General features: G+C 45.1%; 1 protein-coding gene across 1 annotated transcript in view; it reads right to left on the bottom strand.

Annotated features, from left to right (window-relative positions):
• The window catches only part of LOC119177905 (protocadherin-15-like), a 227,606-nt gene extending 212,705 nt beyond the window's left edge, over positions 1-14,901 (bottom strand). The window contains exon 1 of the mRNA XM_075887197.1: positions 14,322-14,901. The gene's annotated coding sequence lies outside the window, so the exon portion shown is untranslated. The remainder of the gene's footprint in view (positions 1-14,321) is intronic.
• Between the last annotated feature and the right edge of the window lie 340 nt (positions 14,902-15,241).

Below are 15,241 nucleotides of genomic sequence, written 5' to 3'. Positions count from 1 at the left end.
CATTAGACAAGGTACATTATATATGTGCCTTTATGCTGTGTCCCTTGTGTTCAAAGTTTCACTGCTTAGCAATCAGCACTTAGGTCGCTAAAAGCAATGCTCTGTTTTTAAACGATGTTTTGCCCCGCAGCGGTGGTCTAGTGGCTAAGGTAGTCGGCTGCTGACCCGCAGGTCGCGAAATTGAAGCCCGGCTGCTGCGGCTGCATTTTCGATTGAAGCGAAAATGCTGTACGCCCGTGAAGTCAGATTTGGGTGTTCTTCGGAGGCCTCCACTGCAGCGACTCGTATTTTCGGAGCCTTCCACTACGCCGACTTGTATAATTATATGGTAATTTTGGGACGGAAAACCCCACAGATCATTCAATCAAACGGTGTTTTCTACTTCTCGATGACAGCGTCTCAAAGATGGCTTTCATGCCTCGTCATGTGGCATCATGACATCTAAACTGTCAGCCCCCAACATACGCAGTGAAATGTTGTAAGTAAGCTGTCATTATTCGAAGCAACGAATATAAGACTGCATTCCAGGGACTGCTTCCTCTGTGCGCAGGTGCCCGGGCAGCGGCATTGTCAAGGGCCGGGGTGCTTCCTGAAGTAAGCGGCTTTCTTGTGAGGTGCACAGCCGGTTTTCATCTAAGGCAGCACATAGCTCTTTCATACAGCCATCTACCGAGGTGAGAGGAGAGCATGGTGCCACAAGGCAACATGTGCAAATACACGGAGAAGCTCAGAAAAATCGAGACGGTGCAGTACGCGCCAGCTGGTCGGCTAAGGAAAGGAAGTCACGTGGCTGCGGCCACTAGAGGACCACGTTCCTGCATAAACCTCGTCGCTAGTAAATTTAGGTGCCAGGAGTGGTGCGTGCTGTTGTTGCTTTTGCTGCTTCCAATTTGGAGGAACCGCATTCCGATCTAGTCATGCAGCACCACCAGCACAGCCGGTGTGGCACGACGCGTGCTCCTGTGGCACTTGCAGGCGCGCGCCTGGCAGCCACAACGTAGTGATGGCATGGCGCGGACGCCTGGCGCCCAGCAGGAATGATGGCATGCATAACTACTGGCTTGGGCTGGCACTGTAAAGTGGCTGAGCACGTGCGAGTGCAAAACGTACCGATATAAATGATATGCAGAGGTCATTGAGGTTAGCTTCAGAACAGATATCCTTTTTGAAGGCCCACCACGCATGGGTAAGAAGACAGAGTAAGAAAAAAAAGAAAGAACGAAAGAAAGAAAGAAAGAAAAAGAAAGAAAAAATCAAACAAGAAAAAAGAAAGAGAGAAAGAAAGAAAGAAAGAAAGAAAGAAAGAGAAAATTGATGAACTACAAGCTGTGCACTCGCGTCACAATGGTTTAGTCGTTATGACTCTCGATTACTGAGTAGAAGGTCGCGGGATGGACTCCCAGCCACAGCGGCCCTGTTTAAATGAAGGCGAAATACTGGATACACGGGTTCCTCTAATTTGGTGCGTGTTGAAGAGTACGAGATGTTAGGAATTTTTAGAGGCCTCCACTATGGCGTCCCTCATCCCTGCATTATCCTTGTATGATCGGGACCTTTACTATTTATAATGTTGCGCTCATTGCTGTGATGTAATTGCGTGCACCATTGCAGAGATGCGCGAGGAACAAAATAATTTATGAATTCAAAGACGATAGTGGTGTAGGAAAAAATATGTCACAGAAATAGAGCTGCGATAGCATGTGCCGATGATATACTGAAATGAGCTATTTTGCATCTATATTTGTATGCGTGAATGTGCTCTACGCATCACATCCAAGGCTTTCGCATTGCTCGTGTTCCAGGATAAGCATCTAAGCCTGTCCATCTCGTACTAAAATTTTGGCCGCTATGAAATTTTAGCCATCGCCGGTCACACTCCAAATAAATATTTAGGTGCGCTGGCACAATGTGGGGACAGTTTGCGTGCGCACACGGGGAGAAGCGGTAAAAGAAGGAAATGTTTAAAACTGATATTTATATGAAGACGCATCCACGCGCCTGTGATAAATGACGTGGTTCAGACCTCTATTCAACGTTGCACGAACGGGGACTGTACACTCAATTCGCAATAATAATTGCTATGTAATGGAGTCTATTTTCTTTTGGATAGTTTAGCAGCACTAAACCTATCTATGGGCAAGAGTTGCTTATAATAGCGTGAATGCAGTAATAATTACTAACTCTAGTAAGAAAAGTGAATCGAAATTATTATGCTGCAACGTCCACGTAGCATCATTGCTGGCTGTAGAACGCTTGCCCTGATACTAAAACACACGTACGCAAATCTTCTGGTTTCACAAACTGTGAGTCGCGGTGTCAATGACTACATTATTAATATAAGAACTTACGCATTCATAGAACGTTCTCCTTTTCATCACTCGGTGCGCCGTCCTCAATTTATAAGCTGAACCCTCTTTCTAAAGCATACAAGCACTGGCAAGTTTCAGCAGTTATGTACATTCCTCTTGAGGGTTACAGGCATATTAGCATTCAGGATTTGAGAATTCTTGCCGAATGTGCCCTCCCCCATTCCTATTCTTCCAGTTATTTAACTCTCATGATTCGGCTCCTCGGTTACAAACTACCTAAGTATACATAATATTTTACAACTTCCAGCGCCTCTCTATATACCTATCACGAAGTGCTGTTTTCTGCCGAGATTGTTGCACATTACTTTAGTTTTGTGCATAATAACTTTCAGAACTACTCATTTGCTTTCCGTGTCCAGTTCAGTAGTCATGAGCTGTAATTTCTCCCCTTAGTTACTAATCAAGGCCATGCTATCGGCGAATTGCAGGTTACTAGGATACTCTACATTAACTCTTATCCTTAACTTTTCCCAATTTAGGGCCCTCAAGACCTCCTTGAAACATGCGGTGAATAGCATTAGAGAGATCGTGTCTCTCTGCTTTACACCCTTCTTTGTTGGGACACCATCGCTTTCTTTATGGTGAACTATGGTGTTTGTGCAGCTACTGCAGATTTCCTCCAGTATGTTTATGAAGGATCGTCGGTGCCCTGAATTCGTAGTTCTTACATTACTGTTCACTTCACGACTGACTCAAGTGCCTTGTCGTAATCTATGAAGGCTATGTGTAGACGTTGGTTGTATTTCGCGCATTTTTCATTACCTAGCTGACTTATAGTATGAATATTGTCTATTGTAGAGTAGCCTGTATGAAATCCTGCTTGGTCATTTGGTTGATTGAACCATGACGTCACCTCAATTCTATGAGCCATTATTTTTAAATAGTTTGTAGAGAATGGAGAGTAAAAAGATAGGCCTGTAATTTCCTAAAGTCTTGGACGTCTCTTTTTTTATGAATTAGGACAATGTTGGCGTTCTTCCAAGATTATATATAATATAGAATCATATATATGGTGGCAAGTTTTTCTAACACCGTTTCTCCGCCATTTTTCAGCAGGTCTGTTGTTATCATATCATCACCAGTGGCTTTGCCTCTTTGCATTCCTTCTAGGGCTTTCCTTACTTACTCTGTCGTTTCTGGTAGGATGTGAAATTCCTCAGGACTATTAGTGTTTCTCACGATATCATCCTTGTGGTTTTGGCTTCTGTACAGCTCTCTCTAGAACTCCTCCACCACCTTGACTATCAATTTCTTGTTGGTTATGACATTGCCTTCCTTGTTCCTGAATGCATACATCCAATTTTTTTCCTATACACAAGTCTGCCTTCGCAGCTTGTTCAGTTCGTTCCATGTTGTACCTTCTGATGTCGGATAACTTACGCCTATTGATGAACTTCGAAAGTTCCACCAGCTCAATTTTAATTGTCAGTGATATCTGCGGCTTTCATGGTTTGTCGTCCCTTAATGAAATTTTTCGTCTCCTGAGGTAGTTTGGCAGTGTCCTACCTAGTGACTGTACCGCATAGCTGTAACCTTAAGGGACAAGAAAGCATAGTGGGTTAGGCAACGAACCATGGTTTAGTATATCACAGTGGAAATCAAGAAGAAGAGATGGACATGAGCCGGGAACGTAGCACGTAGGCAGGATAACCTGTGGTCATTAAGGGTAACTTACTGGTTTCCTAAAGAAGGCAAATGCACAAAGGAGAGACAGAAAATTAGGTGGGCCGATGAGATTAAGGCGTTTGCAGGTATAACGTGGCAGTATGTATAGAAAGCACAAAACCAGGTTGATTTGCGCATGATGAAAGAGGCATTTGCCTTGCAGTGGGCGTAGTTAGGCTGATGATGATGAAAAAGATCTCAGCGATATCTCAAAAAGATCGGTGCAGTGAAATACTTCTACAAAAAACTTAACCAGCTTGCGGGCACCGATGAAACAGCGAAGCTGGTGGCCGTCCCTTCATCAAGCTAACACATTTCTGTAGGACAAGTGCTTGAGACATGTTTTGGTAAAGGATCTTCATTAATCTTGGAGGTGGTAGTGTAGCGTTATTGGAACTTGCCCAAGCAACACTTATGCATGGGTCTACGAAGAAGCTTCTATTGTTGCCATCTTCATGTTCAGTGGACCAGTGATGAGTCGTGGGAGTTACCCAATTTCTGTGGCACATACCTGTTTGCGATTTGTTCGCCTAACTGTTTGCTTCTTCATTTTTGTATACCAGTCCTGTGCTATCATAGTCACCCTGTTTCTGTGGACAATAACCATTTATGGTCTGTGTTGCCAAGCCCAACACCCCTCCCCCGTGTCGAAACAGTTCGTACGCCATCCCAATAATTCCGAATGTTCCCGTAAGCTTCTTACGGAAAAGGTACAGATTCCGTAAGTAAACATACTCAATTATTCGATCGTGATATGAAACGTTACAAGACATATAAAGCTTTGACGAGGAACAGCATCGCCATTAAAAGGGGCCTGACTGGTGGGCTCGCGTAGCCAGAATAAATTAATTTAATTTTTTATATATGACAAGAACACCAAAGATAAGAACTCGTTTTGGAAGACCTATATTATGCGCCATTTATAGTCAATATTGCTTGAACAAACCCAATGATTGGTGGTGGGGGCTGTTAGAATATTTCCACAGGAGGACTAACCATGGCTGACTATGCCAGTAAGTTCTTCAACTGAGCGTCTCAATCAATAAAAAATCGTTCACTATCTTTATGTTAATTCATACTTTCGCAGGAAAAAGTTGATAATTCAATCCATTTTATTGTGCAGAATGAGCGGACCTTCCTGGAAGACCATACAATGCCATCGGGTAAACATTTGTTTCTACTTGCTGCCCGGACTCATTCCTTAATAACGCCTTTTCATTGCGAAACTATGTGTACAAATATATTCGTTATGATTATCGACAAAGATCCATGAGAGAACATGCACTCTATACCACCTGTGGAAAGTGTTAACGTTTAAAAAAGCCATACAAATGCTACAAAGCAGACAACAATCATCAGGTATGAGGTTGAAAAAGAGGTGAATAAGAGCAAATAGCTAAGAGTAGGAATATGGTTATGTTTAGCTGTGTTGTATGCCTTCTATCAATTGTTCTTTTGCTTTTTCTTTAACAAAAGAAGCACGTGAGGCAGCCCTAAACGTGGTCAACAAACTGCCTTTCTCTGACCCAATTCACAAAATTTATTTCCGCAAAAGGTCTACAATTCCAGAGCGATGAAAACTGCTTTAGCGACCCAAGGACTCCCGAAAAAGCTTGTTGCCGCAGTACGCAGAATATGACCGTACGCCACGAAGTTTGGTGCAAGCAAATGACCACGCAGAGCACGACTTAACAAGGAGAAAATGGTTTCTCTTTTGTTGACCTCACAACACGAATGCCCTCTGTTGTTCATAGTGGCAGTTTTGGCTTTCGGTGTAGGAAGCCGCTTCCCATGCAGACCACTGCGTGTGGTCATGTAGTGGACGAACACAAAAGAAAGCCGGCCACGTGTATAGCTTTTTAACGTTGAACACGCTGAAGCAATGCTGAAAAATAGTCTCGCGTTGGGGCCTTGAGTGAAGACCTTGTGATCAACCAGTGTTTTGTGCCACGATGTAAAAGAGAGTGATTAAACAAACAAGTTTGCATGAAGGTAGAGTATCCTATTCATTGCTGCGTCACCTGGGTTCAGCAGGCCAATTTGGTGAGTTCCATGTATACTTAAAATGTAGAAGGACACAATAAGGATAATGACGTACACCAAAGAGGTCATATGTGCGTGAGTGCATTTTGAAAAATTGAATGTCCTAAACAGCCTGTATACATAGAAAACGTCTCACGCTAACAATTTTTTGTAAAATCTTATTTCAGTGGATCTTGACGCAAACCGTAATATTAGAGAACACTGCTGGCCAGTAGAGGAAAGGCAGTGGACGAATGAGAAGTTTTAAAAATTCAATCCTTGACTCTTTAACATCAATGTGTCCTCTATACCTCAGCTATAAAGATGCTAGCTTTTAGTCCCATAAAATAAGCTTTTCCCAAGTCGGGGCACCTTATTTAGCGCGCACAGAAATTTCACTTCTAATTTTATCCTAAAGTTAGATTATACGCTCACGTGCTCCTCATTTTATTCCTTTTGAATAGAATATTCTAATTCTCAAAGACTTCACGAAGACACAATTATCCTATAACAACACGATATTTAAACGCAAGTTCCCGAATTACCTTGCATCTTCCTTCGCCTTTCTAAATCAATGTTTCAAGCTAAGGGCATTGCAATGGGACTGGTGGCAGTCGATTTGCGACTGCCGGATACCTGGGTTATCGCCCACAAACTTACGGTCACCCATTGATTCGATGAGAACATAAAGAGGAGGAAAAAAGACTGCTGGCAGGAACATTTTTGCGCTCAGCGGCACGCGACCGCTCTGCACAAATCGCTGCCCAAGCGGACCATATACAAGGTGTAACCCCGTAAACTTGTTCCTTCTTCGGACGGCGCACTCGTTTCTTCTTATTATCTTCTTTCTTAGCTCGGTCCTCGGCTTTCTGTTCCTGTTGAGCGTCCGCGCTATACTCGGACATTACGGGGCGTCGCGAAGTGGCCAGGCTCGCCTCTTTGACAACGCTCTGGGCCGAGCAACCGGCCAACACTACGCATGCTCCCTTCGCTGTCCTCCCATCGCCTGAACTACGCGCTGCGGCAGTGCGCACATACTCTTCGATGCCGGGGTCGCGGCGCGAGGGAATGACGACCTGCTTCGAAACAAGCAGCAATTATACGGGCGGGCGCGTTCTCTACGGGCTTGTCATGTCCACAGGCAGTGGACTCCTTTTAGTGTACCGCTATAGGGCAACACGTTTTCTTCGGAGGATGGCCATTGGCGCTGTTTTGCTTGTCGCACGTAGTGGTGTGTACTGACCTCTTCCTCTTCTTCCACATCCGAACAGGCCAAGAGGCAGGTCATATTCGACTCCATTCTGTGTTTACCTTTTTGCTTCTAGGGGCTAACCCACTGTCTCTCCACGAGTGCGACCGAGTAGATTATACACCACGCTCCCGTCTTGGATGTGAACAGTGCACCGGGCCTGCGACCACTCGGCCGAAACGGGTCTCGCTGCCGGTATGACAGCAGGCGCTGTTTCGTGTGGACCCTCGCAATAGAAGGGCACAAACTACCGCCTGTGTATACCGTAGCGTTTGTCCTCGTGTTGCTTTGAAAAGTGACAAGGGCGGAAACGTCTTCGTTGAGTGTTGCCTCGGCTTGGGTATACAGAGTCATGCGATGCGCCAAGCAAGCCCACTTCATGCTCTATCTAGAGTTTAGCGCTTATGGCTGCCACAAGGCAGGTGCGAGTAAACAAGACACCTTGTTCGTGGCCTCGCTCAAGATAGTGTTCGAGGTGCTGGGACCACCTCCGTTTCTAACACCACTCCGGTAAACATATTTTTCATTGTTCACAGCTCCTGCCCCGTAGCACCCGTTTCTATGCCTGTGTTTCTTTTTTCAATGAAGCTTTCAAGGTGGAGAAATGCGAGCCCAGTTCGTGAGCCATCTTTGAGGCGCGGCTTTGATGGGTGACGTATCTGGGTCGGGTGGTCCGTGATTTATGCCGCGTATATACGACGCCGTCGCCCAACCGTTCGAGCAGCGTATGGCGGTGATGTGAGAAGTGTTGCTTTGTTACTTCTCTTGCCATCTTCCGTGCACACCTTTCTCGAGGTGCACACAAGGAGCGCGCGTGTATACAGCGCCCAATACTATAGCCATGCCTGATTGACACGGGAGAAACTGCGCTCCGGATACTTCCTTAAGCCTGGTAAGCGTGTATAATGCGTGCTTCCGAGGGTGTCACGCCAATGGTAGGACGCGCCTATAACACGGCGCCTCGTTGAAGGTTTGGACCACTTACTCACCAGATGCACAATGCGGATGTAAGTGATCAGAAACTTGTGGTACTAATAATAATATGCGGGTTTTTACGTGCTGAAACCGTGCTATGGTTATTGGGCATGTCATAAATAGAATAGGTCGGAAAATTTCCACCATTTGGTATTAATCACTTTGCACTGCCATCACGCCATTCACAGGTGTCAAGCATTCCGCGTCTTTATATTGCGACTGTCTCTCGTGGATCTGTTGGAACAAAACTGATGAACGAGACTCTTTTCCCTCTACTGTGAAAAAGCCAAATACACCGGAGGGTTATCATAACGTGGATGACATCATTGCAGAATAAAAAAAACTGCCCAATCCCATCAGGCTACTGTCATCGTCGTGCAATAAATAGCTTTTTCCAGTAAAGTTATATCGAATATTATTTTATGAAAAGCAGGGAAAAATAACATTTGAACTCTATGCCGTTTTCCTATAGTGCATGCGCTCTTGTCGCTGCTACTGTGAGGCAATCAGCAACGCGAACTAACGATCGGTACTTACAGCCTGTTACTTAGAAGAAAAAAAAAACAAGTAATATTGTGCTCAAGTTCTGTAGTTACTCCAACTTACAGTTTTTATGTTTTTTTTTTAACCTGGTTGTTCCCGAACATGGTTTCTCTAACCAACAGCGTGCCGCAAAAGAAGGAGACTGCTCCGCCACGGTGGTGTAGTGGCTAAGGTACACGGTGGCTGACCCGCAGGTCCTGGGATTGAATGCCGGCCGCGGCGGCTACATTTTTGATGGAGGCGGAAACGCTGTAGGCCCGCGTGCTCAGATTTGGGTGCACGTTAAAGAATCCCAGGCGGTTGAAGTTTTCGGAGCCCTCCACTATAACCTCTCTGTCATATACATAAGGTGGTTTTGAGACGTCAAACCTCACATAATAATCAAAAGAAGGAGACTGATTAGTTCACTTCAAGTGTCTGCAGCTTATTTGACTGTTCACGCAAGAGCACGACGTAATGCATGTTGCTCTACTGAAGAATCTAAGGGAATTGTTAAAGTTTGCACGCTGGAGTGTTTTGAAGCGCGTACTCCTTCTTGAGAAGTGGTCAATGTGTGTGGCCGTAGCCATCTACAGCGCTTAATAACTACGTGTGGCGATAAACATTTAAGTTCAGTGTTGAAAAACATGGAACATAACCATTATCCTCCAGCCAACAGTTGCATCCATAAGACTGTCAGCACTGACAATTTCTGATCACATCTCTGATCACTTAGTTAAACACTCGCATTGACTTCAATGAACGCAACAATGAATACTTATGTGCACTGTAACTAAGTTGAATCCAGCTCTGCTTTCTTTTCATGGCATTTGATAGTGTGAAACCCCTTTCAGATCACATTACCGAATATAAATTTCAAGTTGTAACTTTTTGCTTGTGTGGTATTCAGTAAGTTCCCGTCTAAAAGAGTCGAGGTCGTGTACTGAGCTGAAGTACATTTTGAGTAAACTATATGGTCGATGAACTCAGCCTTCTAAACAGGCCTTTTGGAATGTCCTAGGTTTCCACTGTTTTGTTCTCCCATTCACTTCTCGACGTTGCTGATTGAACAAGTGACCTAATTGTGCTTTTATACGCGCAAACCTTACTCTGCTAGGATCATATTGGCGCCTGTACCATTTACTCAGGCTTTATGAGCTGTTGCTTCTCGTGGTACAAATGTGTGCGAATTATAAATGTGGTAGGTACGTACATTCATACGTGGATCTTTTGCTTCGTTGCAAGGACGCGGCTCGTGTTAGCTCGCGCTATCATCTTTTCACGATTTAACCAGCCGGGATGTTAACCCAAGAGTTCACGTTTTTTATTTGATTCTAATGAATCATTTTTGATGAGTCTTGCGAACTAAAGACGTGATTTTTTTCTCGCGAGAAAAAAGCTTAACTGGTCGGAATGGTTGGTGTGTAAGGAAACGTAACAAGCAGTGCCACAATGGGATGTAGTTGAGGCGACAGCACTGCGTTTCTCATCATTGCCATGTCTCGTTTTGCTGTTTGTTCCGCTTCGTTTTCACTAGGCTGTTATATACTGCGCACGACACTACTTGACAAGTGAAAGAATGATAAACTTCACGCGAGGCTCTAAACAACAACAGCGCCGCCGACACAACCATAGGACAAGAACTGTGCGAAACGACGCGATTTATGAGGCATACATTCATCCAGCTACTAGGGCTGGAAGCAGGTTCACGGAGTGACCACTTGGGCACACATGTCATGTTAAGTACAGTCACTGACCATCGTCACTCATTCTTCGCAGGAGAGATTGTGTAAAGAGCCCGACAGCATTTCGCTCTTAAGTCTCACGGTTGGTGCGTTCAAGTGCCTTGTTGAAAAAGGACCGCCACCAATGCGGTGGCGGGGACCGCATTGCCTTTTTCATTTGCGACTGATCTCTACCCTTCGTAGCAGCGGAGAAGTTGGACGCTGATTGTTGCTCTTACTTTCAGTACCCCATCTGCCTTTGTTTCGTGCCAACCATAACGGCTTCACCGTTAGTCAACAGCCTAGAATGATTGTGTACGCTACAGAGAACACTTATTGTCGTGCGTTGGGAGGTTTTCGCGTGTACACCGTGCAAGTGCAGCGAGCGAGTGTCGCAAAGCGGGCCTAGCTTGGCCACTGTCACACCGCAAATTAGGCGATCAAGACGCAGAAATAAGGTCATAGGCGGTAATGACTTTTGGAGTCTTGACCGCAATCACGTATATATACGTTGTTGGAGAATGGAAGGTTACGCCTACTGTATTACCTCGGGGCACTATATAGGCTCTAAAGCGAAAATGCGAGACCGCGCTCGACTCTCGAAGTAGATGTCATTAGCCAGCGTCGCGTAATTGTCCTCGGAATACATTATAAACGACGTGTAGGAGATCCTTTATTGTCTCCATTCTCGTTAAAAGAATAGTAATAGCCGCCCAACACGCACCTCACCTTCTCTCTCGTTTGTTCTGTCGCAGCCCTAGTTCCACAAAACAGAAGAGCTGACTGCATTTGGTCATGGTATATAGACCTCGAAATATCTAGAGTGCAGAAATAAAAAGATACAACTCTGGCATTTTCTCCAATGGTGCGCTTGCAAAAAGTGGGTCATTCTCTTTGGTTACCTCAAGTTTGGACTTGCGCGTTCGCCCTGCACCAACTGATAAACGTAATGCAGCATGCAAACCATATTTTTTTTATTCTAGGTGGCACATGTTTCCTCTAATGTTCTGGACTCATAAGCATTCACACTGCTTGCTCTATTTTCCAGAAGATGAAGAAGCAACCTATTCTGCAGCAAAACTTTTCATCTAACGCTTTCAATCACTTCTACCAGTGCTCTGTAGTCGACATGATGGTTCAACTTCAACTGAACGCTCCCCCTACCCCCCCCCCCCCCCCAAAAAAAATAAAAAAGAAAGCCTCGCGGGTACGATGCATCAACCGGCTCTTTATGCATATATGCACATTATCACTATGCAATGCAAGACATGTCATTTATGTGTGGATTAGTGTGTCCTTATTTCCACACAAGCTTGTTCGAAGTCCCCTGGGCGAATATATGGGGCATACAACTTGACTGTGTCTGAGCGCCCTCGCACAGCAGTAGTAATACTCCTGACGGCATACAACATTCTTAACACTGACATTTTAACATTCATAACATTGTGTCAAGACAGAGCAGTCAAACACATGAAGACCATTATTTTTATCACAAATAAGTCCATGATATCTATTTCCTGAATCTATTGCACTTAGGGTCTTAAAAAGGTAAAATGCATAATGCTAAAGTACAAACGTGCATCGCATTTAAAATTAAGCATGTCAGTAAGATACCTAAGATGCGCAATACCTTTTTCTATCCGATAATAAATTCCTAAGTATGATAGAGCATTCGATGCAAGAATCAATGTAAACATATATAATCCTTTTTGTTTTTCTTTCTTTCAATTTGTATCTATGTGTTTTTATTTAAATTTTTTTGCTTGAATAGTATGTTATTGTTTTTCTTCTTGTTTAAAGTGATACATCGCACACTCTAGCACATCATTTGGTGTTTTGTCAGTTTGCCCATTCGTCAGGTGCAAATGATCACACTACTTTTAGAATGCCTCCTTTTTTTTGTGCTCTCATGTATGGGTAGTGAATCACACACATAAAACTAACTCTAGAGTGGCGGCTTGGGCGGAAGGGTGAACAAAGATATCCCGAAATGTAAAGACCAGGCAAAGTATATTCTTATAACGTTTCTTTATATATGCATAACTGTAAAGAAAACACCTACAAGCCCAAGCCAAAATCATTTCTACGACGTGTGTGTCTTGCGGCTATGATGAATAAATAGCAATCGCCGAGGTACGACATCGGTGCTAATCATGGACTGTTTCACATAGTCCAGTTGTCAAAAAGTGACACATGGAATGCCAACGCTCAACGACCGTCATGCTTGCTGTACAGAGCTCTTTGAAACTATGGTGAGATAGAAGCGAAACTAGCGTAGACACCAAAATTGGATGGTAACCCGACGCGAAACTGATTGCAGCATTAACTTTTTAAGGAATGCTGTGATACCTTTCATACAGAACAGGCACGTTAGAGATAATTTATTTCAGCTTGAAGTGTAAAAACAAAGCGTGGCTCGTTTTCCAGACATGTCGCGAGAGGCATTAGCGAAAACGTCTAAAAAGAACTGCAAGAAACAGCTGTCTTTTTTCAGAGTCCAATTCAGATTCCAATACCGGGGAATCCAAAACAAAATGGCTTTCCACATGTGCTCTCCCACGGACAGGACGGACGACAACGTTCCTGGTCAGAATACCACCCTCCCACCATCACCGCCAACACCGATAGCCACGACAGCATGGTCTCGCTGCCGACGAAGGCATCTGAGTGGTTCGGAAAAACCAGTGAGTCGAAGTGAACTCACGCTTGTCATATGTAGACGGCACAGCAGTTTGCTAATGTCATCGCTTTGCTAATAAGCATGACGCTGCTATCACGAGGTGGTAATTCAGTTCGTCAAATGGAGGTCTTCTACCAATAAGTGGCAGCTTTCGAAATTTTTGTCGATAATTTTGATGTTCACACTGTTCTAAAACAGGAAAAGTCCCCTTCAGAATTTCTGAAGCGTGGCAGCCGGTTGGTTCAGTTAATATAGAAACGGTCCCACTCATGTGCAAGGTGCTGTACCTTGCGATGGCAGTGTCACCGACCGTACCAACGCCAGTCTAGAGCTAGCTTTCACTGGCGCAGGCTTGGGTGCATTCTACTTTTGTGTGGTGATGCCGCTTCTTCCTACAAAAATTCTATCCAGTTGTCCATGCCGTCACTTAGTTGCGGCTATCGCAATGAGGCCCATAGCGAGGGGCAGAAAAACTATCTCCTGACGCCCCCCCCCCTCTGCAAAAAAAAAAACACACTCGTGTGGAGGGTAAGTTTTATAAGGAAAAAAATATATAAGCATATGTGTTTATCAATGCCTCTAAAAGATGCCTCCCCCCTCCAAAAATATTCCTGGCTACGGGCATGATCGTCATCCTATCAGGGTGCCAATGCGTGTCGTGAGATAGAACATTAGGTGCTCCAGTTAGCCGTGTTTTTCCAGTAACCGTGTGGCTCACCGCCAAACTTATTTGAGTAGTTGCTGTTTCAGTTAACTCTGTTTAAAACTGCTATCCTGCTTCTTGGATCTTGGCTGAAGTGTAATCTGTGTGTTCTTTTCTTTTTCCTTTTCAATATCAAAAGTCTTTCCGTGCCCTCGTCCTCAAAAACTTCGATCATGCTGCCCAGCCTGCAGGTAGGTGCCACAAGAAATCTTTTTTCTTACTTTTTTCCTTTTAATAGACTTCTGCTTCTGGCTTTCTCGTTATCTCTCTATTTAGATACAGCGTTTTTTGTACTACTGCTTATTGCAGCCGTTTCAGCAGCACAATCGATGTGCACGTGAACTTTCGCGATGAAACAGTTACTACGTGCTCGAAAGCGTATCGAAGATTGCTCAAAAGGCACCTTACGTACCCACAGCTATTCCTTCCAAGGCCTCACGTGGGGCAGAAGGAGAGCGTCGTTATCCAATGACGATATCCGCTGGCTTGTATGCAAGAGTACACACACGCACACGCACGGTAGAACGCACGCGCACACTGCGGTAAAGCACCGTAGAAGACGTCCTCTCGTGATTTCAAACTTGTGTCATCCCAGGCAGAGATAAAGCGCGACCATTCACGTGCATTGCAGTGTCACGAAGGTATGGCATTAACAGAAACAACTAGTACGAAGGCACGAATGGTTGTCACTTTCATAGCGTTGAAACGAGAGCATCAAGATGGTCTCTTGTGGGCGGACTGTCACGATTACGAGAGGCTGATCTTTGCTCCCCGGGGTGATGCTGCCGCCACCGCTCTTGTCACCGGCGGTCAGGAAACGCCGCAGTAGAAACGACGGAGGCGCGAGCGACGCGCGCAAGTTGGAAGAACTCGGTCACCGGCAGCTCCTCACGAGCACACTCACCCACACGGCCCATACCAACGGCACTCGCGGGGCCCGCTCCTCGCTCTACCAGGTCCAGCAGAGCAGTGGCACCTGTCTGACCAACCTCCTCCTTCGGCAGGGGCTTCCCCTCGACGCAGCGGACGAAAGTTGTAGCGGGGCGTCCGGTTACCGGGCAACGCGCCTCCTGGCGTAAACGTCAGAAGAAGCAACTCGCTCTCAGTCCTGCGTCTCATCTCTCCCGTACCGGTTTAGCGGCACTTGCTTCTCTCCACTGGATTAGCGGCTGGATGCATAGCCTGACTGAATCCTGAATCTCCTCCGTCACTTGTTCGACACTCTAGCTTCTCACATTCATTAAAATATCCATGTAAGAGTCCTTTCTTGTCCATCAGTCCTCTCTGTCTCCTGACCTCTGCGGACGCTGAGTCATGCTCCATAACGGGCTC

This window comes from Rhipicephalus microplus, chromosome 1, assembly GCF_043290135.1.
Source record: "Rhipicephalus microplus isolate Deutch F79 chromosome 1, USDA_Rmic, whole genome shotgun sequence".
Lineage (NCBI taxonomy): Eukaryota > Metazoa > Arthropoda > Arachnida > Ixodida > Ixodidae > Rhipicephalus > Rhipicephalus microplus.
This window is presented reverse-complemented; position numbering and strand designations above follow the sequence as displayed.